At 41.9% G+C, this 12,893-nt stretch overlaps 1 protein-coding gene across 1 annotated transcript in view; it reads right to left on the bottom strand.

The window, feature by feature from the left end:
- LOC114593851 (protein eyes shut homolog) overlaps positions 1–12,893 on the bottom strand; it is a 466,323-nt gene that overhangs the window by 195,200 nt on the left and 258,230 nt on the right. The window lies entirely within an intron of this gene.

The raw sequence follows: 12,893 nt of genomic DNA, 5'->3' as shown, positions 1-12,893 counted from the left end.
ATCAGCTTATAGGAACACCACTATCCCTGGAAGGTGATCAGCACCAGCAAAGCACAGGCACTGTCTTTTTGGTAGAGATATTTGTGCATAACAGCATCTATGCAACCTACCAATGTGAGTGACAGTCTCTGGACCAGGGTCAAAAATTATTCTTAAATTTTAACACAGAGAGACAGGCTTCACCTTATATTGTAATCCGATCAGAGGTGTAATGTTGACACGGACCTTGCGAGAAATTATTCATTGATTCCTGACGCAAATAAAGCTGCCAAATGATTTATCACTCCCTGTGATATAACTGGGTTTCTTCAAGAAGTTCTGCCTTAACCTTCTGTGTGGCTTTATGAATTTTTTTGACCGTCCTTGTTTCGACATCACACAAGTGCTAATATTTAAAATCAAATCCTTGTTTTTGTTAGCCTAAGAAGGAAAACAATAGCTGCTGATAAAACAGTCAAAGGTCAAAAGCTGCATCATTACAGCCTTTATATCAGCTGCTGTCTTCATCGGAGCTCTTTTCAGCATTGCTAATGTCAAGTTAGTGTGGGCAAAACCATCACCATAGCAACCTGAAATCTATATTGCACACTGACGTGCAAATTAACAATGCAGTTTGGGAATATAAAAAAGGGGGGAGGGGGAGGAAAAGTAATCTGCATTCTCTTGAAAATTGTATTTTTAGTGAATATTTTATGTTATATCATGACTGCCAGAAGACAGAAATCTGCCAACTGAGTCCCTGGTCACTTTCTCTGGATTTGTGATCAGTCTATTTCAGACATAATGTTCTTCCTCTCAGATAAAAATAAAATAATTATGAGCCTTGCCTTCTTGCCCTGAGCACCACTGTCTCACAAGCATCCCTGTCAAACAACACCCACCCACATGGTGAGCGCTAGGCTAAATGAACTGCAGAACAAACACGTATTTCAGAAGATGTTTATGAATAAGGCCAGCTAATATGAGGGAGGGGGGGAATAGAGTGGATGCTTTTTGACCTCCTGGGGGAAAGATAGCTACGGAAGCGCCATAGGAGTGTTATACAGCCCACAGAAACATAGAATTGTAGAACTGGAAGGGACAATGAGGATCATCTAACCCATCCCCTTGCAATGCAGGAATATGCAGCTGTCCCGTGTGGGAATTGAACCTGCAACCTTGGTGTTATTAGCACCACACTCTAACCAACTGAGCTAAGGGCTTCACCAGTGCTTTTATGGAAGGTTGTTAGTGGTGTACATGGACATGCAGAAGTACTTATTCCATTGAAAGCTTTCAGAATCAGTGTTAATAATTTACCATCCAAGATGCTCTCTCTCTCACCCATAAAAAGGTGGCCAGATGAGTCACATTTCATTCCAAAATGCATACACATACAATACATATGATTAGTCATTGTCACTATGTTTTCATTCTCAAGTTATTTAAAGTTTTGTTTAAAGTTTTGTCAGCTGGCACATGACGTATGAATGAATGCCACCAGAATACATTGCCTTCGAGGTGACAGGAAACCCTCTCTTAACTCGTATCCATACCAGTAGCACAACTTCTTTTAACCCAGCCAAATATAAAAGACAATGTAATCCCCCCCCCCATATTCACAGTACTGACTCTGCTCTAACTTTGGAGTGCATAAAATGGCAGGGGCCACTATCAGCACCCTTGCACCATATTCTAACTTCTCAACAGCCGGTTCCTAAGAGCCACATCTTAAGATTTTTGTCTTATGTTTAAAAGAAAGCAAAGCAAAGCAAAGCAAAGCAAAGCAAAGCAAAGCAAAGCAAAGCAAAGCAAAGCACTCTAGCTTTGTTTCTTCCTTGATTTAGAAAACCATCTTATCTGGTGGTGGTGCAAGGAAAAGCATGCTTGAGCATGTTACTCAAGTATATATTGCTGGCACTAAGACAAAAAAATGCACTCAGCATCTTTTTTCACCAGAAATAAAAAGGAAAATGGATCCCTTATTAAATGGATCTCACTTTTGAGCAGGCATGCATGCATAGGATTGGGTGCATATGTTTCAAGAGGGTAGTGATTAATCTATGAACACTTCTCTCTTGCTGCAAGCCTGATACTTGTGAGGGACATCTTTTCCTGTCTCCAGTCATCAAGACTGTCTGAAGCACACTGCAGTATTCTAATCATGGGCCAAGGCATGAATAACCAATGGCAGTCTACATCCAAAGCAAATAATGATGTGCAGCTCTTACCAGACAGCACAAATGAAGTGTGTACACACCTTGATACAGTCACAACTTGGTATTTCACACACAGCAACATATCTGAAAAGTTCCCAAGGCTGTGTATGTGAACGACTGACTTATTAATGTCATGCTGTGAGAACATTCATGCTAAAGGCTTTGGAAGTGTGGAATAAATCCTCCCTTTTAAAACTGCACTTTAGGGCAATGCTCAAGATCATGTAAAGCCGATTTGTGCACATTTATCACAGCCTTATTCACATAATTAGAGTAGATAAAGCATGTGAAAGTGTAACCAAGTGTCTTGTGATACAATTTTGAGAAGGTGCCTGTGTTAAGTGATGGCTTCAACTACATAAGAAGGTGTCAATTATTCCAATTTAATTTAATCTACAGTACAGAGATGCTGAAAAGGTACATTCTCAAACAAAAAAAGTATCTGGAGCAGTCTTTAGAGAACAATGCTAATCAGCATGTCACTACAATTCCTTAAAGATACTAACACATTAATGGTTGTCCTCTTTCAAATATGTTTTTAGGTCTCTTCCTCCTTAACCCACTACTCACTCAGTATGTGGTTTCTGTTGACCAGCCTACTTTAAGTCTTGCTGATGTTCCTACATCCTGCTTTTTCTCATTCCTTGGGCAGATGTCTTGTAGGCCTCACAACGGATCACATGTAATGTCTTTTCCTTTGGAAATTGTGCTAATGTTTTTGGGCTAACTCTGGGCTTCCCTCAGGTTTTCTCTCTTTCCAAATCCTGGTTGGGAGCCAGGTACTTCTTTTTTCCAAAATTTAAGTACATTGTTATTAGTACAGCCACTCAGAGTCTCTAGGGCAACCTAGTCAGAAGGGTATGGTAGAATTATGATTATGATTATTATTATTGCATGAACCAAAACTAGAAAATCTTTGCAACATGTATTTGCAGTAGCTTATGAACCTTTCCTACCTATAGTCTAATAAACTGCCACATCCTGGCTGACGTGGAGGAGAGACAGGGAATGTTCAGGTGTTTGAGGACACAATACGTTTTTAGCTTTTGTGAGGGTGGGTAAGTTGTCAGTTTGGCTGAGAGGAAAAACTCACACAATGAAAGACTGGGAACTGGGAAGAGGGTCCGAGATATGGGGAAACCCAACAACTAATGGACAACCTTTTACATTTGTTCCTGGGAATAATACAGTCATACAGAATCCATTCCAGAGATCCGTTTGACTTTGACGTTTGAGGTTTCCATCGATAGAGTGGGGAAGGAAGCAATTTTTGCCAACGGTCCCTGAAACCTTCTGGTGTGAGTATCTGCCTCTGTTTGAAAACCAAATTGTTTGAAAACCAAATTGTGGCTTCTGATTGGCTGCAGGAAGCTCTTGCAACCAATCAGAAGCCGTGGAAGCCCTGTCAGATGTTCGGGTTCCAAAAGAATATTCGTAAACCGGAACAATCACTTCCGGGTTTGCGGTGTTCGGGAGCCAAAACATCTGAGTTCCAGAGCATTTGGGATCCAAGGTATGACTTTACTGTAATCACTAACTCTGCCCATTATGACAAACACATGATACTATGCTAGTATCAGAGGCAGATACTCACACCAGAAGGTTGCAGGGACCGTTGGCAAAAATTGCTTCCTTCCCCACTCTATCGATGGAAACCTCAACTGGATCAAAGAACCCAACTAAAACAACTCAATAATATGCATCTATATAACATTTAGGGGACGCGGGTGGCGCTGTGGGTAAAAGCCTCAGCGCCTAGGGCTTGCCGATCGAAAGGTCGGTGGTTCGAATCCCCGCGGCGGGGTGCACTCCCGTTGTTCAGTCCCAGCGCCTGCCAACCTAGCAGTTGGAAAGCACTCCTGGGTGCAAGTAGATAAATAGGGACCGCTTTCTAGCGGGAAGGTAAACAGCGTTCCGTGTGCTGCGTTGGCTCGCCAGATGCAGCTTTGTCACGCTGGCCACGTGACCCGGAAGTGTCTCCGGACAGCGCTGGCCCCCGGCCTCTTGAGTGAGATGGGCGCACAACCCTAGAGTCTGTCAAGACTGGCCCGTACGGGCAGGGGTACCTTTACCTTATATAACATTTACACTTTTCACTTCCAGAATCACACACAAAATCAAGTATTAAATCATTAACTGTGATGTAATAAAATATATGAATGCAACGATTTATTTTACCGTAATTGATTAGAAAATATACTACCCTTGTTACTCTGTCTGCCATCCCATAATCCTCCTTGTTTACTTATTTCTTTAAGACCAAACCTTCTTTATCCAGTCTTTACAGGCAAGAGTCTTTGCGTTCCTCCAGTTTCCCCCCAAAGATAAAGGTTGTTGCTGTTAATAGATTAAATTCCAGTGGGTAATGGACCTGGATAAAAAGGTTTTAATGGAATTCTTTTTCAGTCAAAGGGTAGCCAATGTGTTGCCCTCCTGTTGTAGACTGCAACTCCCATCAGCATAAGCTAATGATCAATGATCATGGGAGCTGTACTTCTCACCATCTGAAGGGCAAGATTGGCTAACCCTGCATGGGGATTGGTTTTGCTGTGAATCTGTACAATCCACCCTTCCCAAAACAATGCGTAAACCAAAAGACACCAATCTTTGAAATGTACCCTTCTCTCAAGTTAGTGATGCGGTTCTCTGACCCCAAGAAATAAAATACATAGATTAGAAGGAAGTGCAGATTAAAACACACATATTAGTGAACATCACATACAAAAATGCATTATATCAGGGAAATTTCTTTGCAAAGATATGTGTAGAGGGAGGAAGAAATGCACATGAAAAGTGATGTGGAAATGTGGCTTACTGAAGACTGAAAAAAATTTAAAAGGGATAGTTGGGGCTGGCAATATATACTCAAAAATCACTCTCTTTGCTTTGAACTCAGATCCTCCAGGTAAAAATCCAGCACTCTTTCTACTACAGCACAGCACACTGCCTCTTCTCCTTATATGAATGCCTAATGAAAGTATTGTTTCCCTTGTACTCCTTTATAAATTCTGCATTTTTTTCAAAAAAATGGCTGTCATGTAAAAAATAATGGCTATAGTGCTCCCCTTTAGAAATGATTCTCAGCTCCATATTACTTTAGAAAAGAAGAGTTACAGATCGCTTCAGGTACCTAGCCCAAACACCCAATTGCCCCTGCATTTGTAAAGTATGAAGCAATTAAAACCCTGTTGCGTAAAATACTGCAATGAAACCCTTACCGCAAAGATTACGTTTGGACAGTGGCAATCAGAATGATTTCTGGTCAGCAGGGGGACTCGGCAGGTTTTTTTGCCTCAAGCCTGGGGTTTGAAAGCAGCAGCAGCTTGACTTCTTCCTTATTTAAACCTGTTAAGAATTGTTTCCAGAAACACTCGCTAGATGTCTCTACACAAGTTAAATGAAGTCACTGACAGATTGTGCCCAGTGCTGGGATTCCTGTCAACCAGAAGCAGGTGACAGGCACAGCTCACACTGGGGAAACTCTAGATTGCAGCCAGTGACTCCATTCTGGGTTTCAAGCACCAGTTTCATTTAGGTAAAAGTTCTTCTTCATTCTGACAGCTCTTGGCCAGGATTTTCCATGCAGGGTGCTGGACACTTGTTTTTCCAAATCCAGAGATCATTTTACCATAGAATCAGAGATTTTCTGCAGCTGATCCTTATCCTGCTTTGCAGCAAATGCAACAAATTTGGCATTTGCCACCATCTGTTTATATATACTTGTTTATATATAAGCACAATCCTACTACCACCATCCATGACAAGTCAATGGCTGGGAGTACAGTATGAGTAAGATTCCTTCCCATTGGTCTCTGCTGGCAGGGAGAAGCATTACTGGTGGGGGTGGTTCTGTTGCACCTGAGGACTGGAGCTATGCCCAGGCAGGTGGTAAGCTACCACCTGCTCTTCAATACAGAAATGCCCCAAACAGGGTGTTTCGGAGGAAAGGTGGCAGCAGGACACTGTAACTTTTGAGCCAAAGTCCCTTGGATCCAAAGAGATGGCTGTTTTGGGGAGGAGGGGAAGGCTCTGGTATGCCAGCTTGGAGTTGGCAAAGGAAAGAAAGAAAGAAAGAAAGAAAGAAAGAAAGAGAGAGAGAGAGAGAGAGAGAGAGAGAGAGAGAATGAGACCAGATTCCCACACTTTCCATCCTGGCTGGCACAAGCTGGCACAAGCTGGCAGGTTTTTGTGTACAGCAATCTCATTGCCGCTTCAGTCCTTTCAAGGCCCAATATAAGATTGTTCCATTAACCAACTAATTCTGTAGGCCATTGTTGGGGAACCTGTGGCCTTCCAGATGTTGTACTACAGCTCCCATTATCCCTAACCATTGGCTAAGCTGGACAGAATCCACAAACATCTGGAGGGCCACAGGTTTCACGTCCCTTCTGTAGGCTATTCTACTCATAGGCTTCAATCCTAAACCTACCTACTTTAGAGTAAGCCCCACTGTGCATAGGGTTTCTGAGCAGGTATGTATAGGATTTCATTGCTTAAAAAAAAAAAGATTGACATACGTTAGTTTCTCTTTTTCTAACACTGAATCACTGATCTTGATGGGATTTGTTCATTCCCCCATCCCATGAATAATCACCTCTTTCTTAGATGTCCAATTAACTAACAGTTGTGTGCCATTTTACTGCAGTACCTTTCGCCAGCTCTTTAGGAAGGAAGAAACCTGGAAATATTTTGATTCATTACAACATTTATTGCATTCATTATGTGCTTGTCCCGCAGCTGCTTGCATCAAACAAAGTCATCTCCCACACAGCAAACTGTAGGAATACAGCTAACAAGTATCACCTGAAAGAGTTTGTGTTTGCGCCAGCATGGATACCAAAATTGGCTGGTGGGGGCCGCGGCGGTTGTGGGGGTTGGGTGGGGGAGAAGGTAGGTTGAATCACTATTAATTTCCTGTGCCTGTATTGATTGTGAAATAAAAATCCAAAATGAATCTCTGCTGCAGCAGGTAATTCTGGTTTGTCCACTGATGTTCTGCAGTGGTCATCTTCAATGCCCTATGGACTGTCCCCTGGGAGTTCTGTTTAGGGCACAACCTCCAATGTAAAGCAGCTACCCAGGGCGGATTAAAAGGGCAGTTGTTGGGAAAATAGAAAGAACTGCATTCCTCATTGTGACCATTATAAACAAATGACATTTAAACACTTAAAAAAAATTCTTTGTGTCCATAAATAGCACGAACATTTACTTTAAAGTCATTTGACCATTTGATTTTTAAATGGTCTAATTCTGCATGATCTCTGGTGACTGACAGCAGCTAACTAGGGTTTCAGGTAATGAAAGCTTCTTACCTAAGAGACTGGTAGATTGAAGTTGGAAACTTTTTGTGTGCTCTGCCACTGAACTATTGCCCTCAGCTTCGAAGTGCGTATCCCGCACTACTGTCAAGCTCTGAAGAAATGAGCAGCAGAAGTTGGCCCTGGGCAGCACTGGTTGTCTAGAGCCAGCCACAATCCCCTTCCAACCAATTCCCACAGTAATTTTACACAATGAGTTACATACTAAAAAACAAACAAAGCTGTAGTGACATTTCTGGCTCCCAGCTGAAAGTGACCATACGTGGGTCAGAAACATTATGAAGAATTGTGCATATAGTCATGTTCAACTGAGAACAAGTTGCTACAGTGTTGGTGACTTATGGACCGAACCAGCATGTGATTGTTTCTGCAATATACATCGTGAAATTGGCATCGTATCATGGAGGTGGTGAAGAACCCAGGGCAATGTGTTTTTATGTTACATCTCTCTTAACCCTGAGAGGGCAACCTAGAACACCCTAATCCCCCCCATATGACTGTACACTGCAGGGCAGCCTTAACTAGCCTGGCACCTTCCAGACTCCTAGAACCATAGAATTATAGAGCTGGAAGGCACACCAGGGGCCACAAGCAATCCACAATCCTGGATGTTCTGGTCATTGTGTCATGGTTACTTCCTCAACATACAGATCAGGGATTTTCAAACTGTGTTCAGGGGAACTCTGGGGCTGCTGGGAATTGCACTCCAAAACATTTGGAGGGCTTCAGGTGGGTCAAGCTTTTGGTAGGAGGAAATAGAGGAAGTAGAGGATAAGCTGCTCACCATTATTGATCTTATTGAGGAATCCCTGAAAAGATCCCAAGGTACCCCAGTGTTCCCTGGAGCAGAGTTTGAAAACCTCCCTCCTACCCAACCGAGGAAGCCACCAAAATAACCAGCAATAACATGGCTGGAAATAGCCTCAATCTCTCTTCATTGTCACAAAAGACAAAACAAAACCACACACAGAAACAAAAATGTCTACATTCATACATCCATACTGATTAATTAAATGAAGGAGAATTTGAGTGAGTTCAGGGCTATGCCCATTTCTGTCCAGCTTCATTTCTTCCAGCCACTCTCACTTTGATTGCTTAATCCAAAGTGATTTCCAGAAATGAAAGACACAAGTTATGGAATAATTTTCGATTGACTACTCTGCCTACATTTTAAAAAGCTCTCTGAAGTGCAGCGAAGTTGATGACTGCCAGAGATCCTTCCAAATGATTTCTCTTCCATTACTTAAATTCAGCATTCTAAGAAGCCATCTGATATCTTACTGGTCTAGTTTACTTTGATGTAAGCATATTTCTTTGAAATGAGTCTGGACCTCTTCAATGTACATGCAAATTGCTGCAGTTCTGGCTATGTCCTAAGCACAGATACTTCAACTGACTGAAATCCACTGAAATCAGTGGGACTGATTTCCACATAATGGGAATCTGGAGCTGCTCAGCAAAACTACAAGGCTCCTGTCTCAATTTTTTCAGGTGCTGGGGGAAGGCTGAAAAGGAAACTGATTGAAATATGGCAGAAGGTTGGCAATCGTTTGGGGTGTGTGGCAACATTTGCAATCAGGAGAAAGATGGTAACTTCAAGACCCGTTTTTGGGTTCTACAACTTTAAGCCAGACTTGGACTGGACAGCTTTTCAAATAGAGGACTGTCCTCTGTAAAGTGTGCCACATGACATCCTTACTGCTACTATCACAACTTAAAAGCATTATCTGGCATGGAACCAGCGGTCTCTGGCTTTGTGGGTCATTTTAGATGATGGTTCCAAGATGTGGTCTTGGGCTGTGAATAATTTGGAAGATATCTTTGTGATCTGCTCAAGTTATGCAGGAAACAGCTTGTAATGCCCCTTAGCTCAGAGGAACTGTGAAGCTGGAAGGCTTCCCCCTCCTAGTAATCACAACTTCTGTTGTGCTCAGGTTCTGATGGTGGGCTTCTCATGGGCATGTGGTTGGCCTTTGTAGTGGGCCTTTGACCTGATCCAACCAGCTCTTCTTACCTCTGGTATCTTAAGCAATTTTTATTACTTTTGCCTGGCAACACATCCTCAAACTATTTGATTCCACCCCCTTTAAATGTATGTACATGAACACACATTCAATATTCTGTGGGTGCAAATGAACAGACACAAAGAGAAATGTTCTTTTGAATACCAGCTTAAAGCATGCAATGTCTTATTTCTGAATTCTGAAATTCCAGTGCAGCACCTTCAAGCTAACTAAAGTACCATTAATTGTTTAATTAGGTTTCATTCTGGTGCAGAGAATGTAAAATAGCTGCACCTGAAGGAAGATTAAAGGTTGTTGTCAAATACTCACACTAACAGTTGATTGCATTAATAGCGTTATTTGTGCTGCTGTAATTGCTGCAGTAATTTATATGTCTAGGCTTCTTATTATTACAGCACTGAAGATGTTAACTGTCGTTATTTCATACCCTTCCACTCCTCGGCACAATTAAACTTTGTAATGAAACCAAACACGTAATCTTTCATAAGAAAAGAAAACTCAGGTGCTGCAGTAGTAATTTTCTGTTGAAAGTGAGGGGGTAAGATGATATGAGAAACATGTGATGCTAAAGGTAGCGTGGGTGTTTGCCTTCTAGTCAATCTAGAAATTATTGCTGTTGCACAACTCATTTCATCACCAAGCTATATTAAAACATCTTCAGGTATTTTCAACATCACTGTGAGGTGGGTGGGGGGTAGTGTTTCTTCTCCCCATTTTACAGACCAGGAAACTAAGCTGCAGAGAATTTACATTTTTTACCAACAGAGAAGCTTAGTGTAATAATGAAAGGTGCAGCAAATATATGGCATTCTGATACAGTATTAACCAGAAGCCCATGTCTCCTATCCTCTATGGCTCCATTCCCACAGGATTAGAACCGCTCACCCTGTTGCCTCTCCCCATATTATTTGTTGCTAGACACATTTGCGCATATTTCTTTCTATCTCAACTCCATGCTCTACCTTTAACAAGAATGAGGATTCACAACCCTAAGGTGGAAAAGGTGGCAAGCACATTGCTCTGCCAGCCTGGAGAGGGCGCAGTGATCGTGCCTATAGCATGCCCAATGACATAACATGAAGTCTCCCCCACAAAAAGAAACACAACAAACCAGATCTCTGGCATCATAACTTGTGGTCAATTTTTTTGAGACCACCATAACTGCAGGCCACTTCTGCAGAACAGAAGTAACATTCCCATGCATTAAATGAAACTCACATGTCTCAAATGGAACAACAACAACAACAAATGAGGTTCTGTCTCAAGGAGCAGCCATAGCCCTCTTGCCCTTGTTATTGCTGTAGATACTCTGGGTGGCAGGCAAAGCAAATATTGTGCATCTACAATAATGCAGTTTAGGAGACTTTGTAGGTGCCCTTGACCACAATGTTGTCCACCTCTGTGTTTCCTTGGATGCCAGCATGATTAGATTTCTTTAGAATTGTAATGACTCCAGTGGCTAATTTATTTTCCATTCCAATAAACAAATGCATTTGCTATGTCAAACTCTCAATAAAACTCAAGTGAAAAGGAAAAAAGCTTGCTTTAGAGAGCATTGCTCATAAAACCAGGACGCTAGACTTGCATGCATTCTATGCAATTGCTGTCTCTATCTTCTGGAGATCCAACGTGCTATGATTTCAACATCTCATGATAAACCTTTCAGCCATTTTAACAGCCAAGAGGGGTGTGGAAGTGAAAAATCTCAGTTGAGCAGGGGAGGGTTAGGACTTAGAGTCGTCAAGCTATGTGGCCTGAGTATTCTCAGTTGAGCAGGGGAGGGTTAGGACTTAGAGTTGTCAAGCTATGTGGCCTGAGTATGTTCCACACGGCTACTATTCCTTGTCCTGCATTCCTACAGCTCACCACTACTTTCCTGCAATTGTATGAAACCACTTTTACTTTTCAACACTAACTATAAATCATAACCATTGAAAAATATTTATGCCGACACCAACACCCATTGTGACTGCAGAAAGAACAGTGCTGAGGAAGCACTGCTAATGTGGGTTACTTGCTCTGTCCATGTTGGACAGCAAGATATCTCTCAGATGTTTTTCAAATCTAGATATTGAGAAGCAGAAAAGCCTATTTAGGCAGTCTTCTTTGTGTGACTGATGCACTCATGGCCTGTATCCAGTCATCATGTCTTCATCAGCCCTGTCCTCCCACAGTTCCACATTTGAGGGTGCAAGTCTGTAGAGCAGAGTCTGCTCTATCCATGTAGGCCCCTCTCCCAAGATGCAGAAGCAGGGTGTTTGTTTTTCCCAGCTAGAACTCACTGGAGCTCATTTCCGGCACCTCTCAGGTGGGTGCCATTGTCATTCTAAGATAACAAGGAAGGCATTCACAGTGAGTTTTGGCACCTCTTTTTCTAGAAAAATAGAATTCTGTATGGTTAGGGTTCGACATCATGGGCCAACTCGTAGCGCAGACAGTTTACAGAGACATGGGGGTAGGGCTAGACCCAGCCTCTCACTCTTACAATTCTTATTTTCATACGTGGGATGGCTTGAGTAGGATTCAGTTTTTTTCTATAAACTGGATACAGGGTGAGAATACTGTGAGGGCATCAGAAATAGGATTTTGGCTACCAAGACTGCACTGTTAACCTGTTATAGTTCTATGCAGCATTGTAATTGCACTAATGAAGAACTCTACTGTCACAAAATATCAAATTGCTAAGGATTTTTGTTTTCTTGAGGAGGTGTCTTGTTGTTTTAATTGGCTAACACATATGTTTTGTCAAAGATTATTCCCTGTGTTTATTTGCTGGCACACATCAATGCAGTTCAGTGTGATGTACTGTGTAAGGAGCAGCAAAGTTAAATTGGTGCAAACAATATCAAATTCGCCCCTTTACTCAGAACAGTCCATGCCACCAACCCAGCATTCCATGAAGATTCATTTTCCAAAACAAATATATCCCTCTCAGGGCTTCGATATACATCTAGAGGCACCAAAAGCAACAAACATATTTAGAAAGTGGTACAGAAGAAATCTCCCCAAAGGACTGACAGGGTTATATGTGACCTGGTTTTGGCATGCTATACTATGGATCTTATGAACTTCATTTGGCTCCTGTCCTGCAAGGGATCATTGAGCAAATTAAGCCATTTATTTATATATTTAAAACATCAGAGCCGTTTTTAACAATCATACATAAAACCATACAATAAAAATAAAATAAAATCAGAACTCAACTAACTATTGCAGAAGGATATTTTCTTAACTGCAAGCATAAATCTTGGCAGCATAGAACAATTTTCAACAGGTGATTGAAAGTTGAAAAGGAAGGCACCTGCTGAATCTCGGATGGCAGCGCATTGCACAGAACTGGACTGCTGACACCG

The sequence above is a fragment of the Podarcis muralis genome, chromosome 3 (genome assembly GCF_964188315.1).
Source record: "Podarcis muralis chromosome 3, rPodMur119.hap1.1, whole genome shotgun sequence".
In the NCBI taxonomy this organism is placed as follows: Eukaryota; Metazoa; Chordata; class Lepidosauria; order Squamata; family Lacertidae; genus Podarcis; species Podarcis muralis.
The sequence above is the reverse complement of the archived record's forward strand: the minus strand, read 5'-3'. Positions and strand labels throughout refer to the sequence as shown.